Raw genomic sequence first — 1,208 nt, 5'->3', positions numbered from 1 at the left:
CGCGTCGACGCAGCGTGGACACGACCCAGAAGATGCAGGTGAAGTGGCACTTAGCTCACTGAGTGAGGGTCATGGACCGCATGGCTCTGAGACGAGTGTCTCGCGACACTGGACCTTTTTCGAAAATTGATGGTGCTGCTGCACCGGGTGGTGGTGGGAGCGAGATGTCACCATGCAAGCCCTCTCCCGGCCGGGCTCAGCCACGGAGGGAGGGGAGAAGATGACGCAGGGCGTGATGGCTTCGACATCAGACGAGGTGTCAACGTGTCGAGCGGCTGGACCCCACGTAATTGCTGCGAACAGCTGTACACACTCGTAAACGGAGTGACGAAAGAGGTCGTAGAAGACATCAGCCTGGACGCTCTTCCCGCTGTCGATGCTCTGCTAGGGCTGGACGAGATATCCGTTTCGAATGCGGGCGATTTAGCCGAAGTGGTCTTGCTAAGACCTGAGAAGAAGTTGAACTTCTCGTCCATCGTGGATGATAAGGTCCTGGAGGACACCAAGAAGACGCTGAGCGCGAGAAGCGGATCGGCGATCCTAAAAGATCCTTTCGATCCCTTCTACCCGGTGGTGAAGGCGTATGGAGACGTTGTCTCGAAGGACCCACCGACGGGGCTACCTCCGGATCGAGGGGTGTAAGTCGCTTGGCTTATCCAATTACTTGCATAAGTACAGCGCAAATTACGCGGAGATGGCTCAGTCATTGTCGAAAGAAGAATGCGCCGGGGTGCTGGGATGACGAACACAACGAAGCCTTACAGGCGGTGAAGGAGAGCCTTCTTTGGGCGCCAGTACTTGCGCCTGACCTGGTTCCCGTCATTAAATACTGCGTAAGAAGGCAATAATCTTTGCCAATAGAGCAGTGGCACGCCATTGACGCATTCTTCCGTGCGAAGCTCGAGGCAGAGATGATGCGTGAGAGCAAGTCCCCGCACTTGACACTCACATTTTATGTCAGAAAGTTGAACGACAAGTGGCGCATTGTTCATGCTCTCAACAAGCTAAATGCGACCACCATCCCGGCGCAAACGCCAATTCCTCGCAAGGATGCTCAGCAGAACAACATGGTAGGCGGTACGTTGTACAGCGCACTCGACGGGGTCAATGGCTACTACCAATTGCTGACGCGAGCAAGCGATATTCCGCTGACAACAATAATTACTCCGTGCGGTATGTTCTGGAAGTGGCTGGCGATTCCCCAGGGG

This window comes from Phytophthora infestans, genomic scaffold (assembly GCF_000142945.1).
Source record: "Phytophthora infestans T30-4 supercont1.356 genomic scaffold, whole genome shotgun sequence".
Lineage (NCBI taxonomy): Eukaryota > Oomycota > Peronosporomycetes > Peronosporales > Peronosporaceae > Phytophthora > Phytophthora infestans.
The sequence above is the reverse complement of the archived record's forward strand: the minus strand, read 5'-3'. Positions refer to the sequence as shown.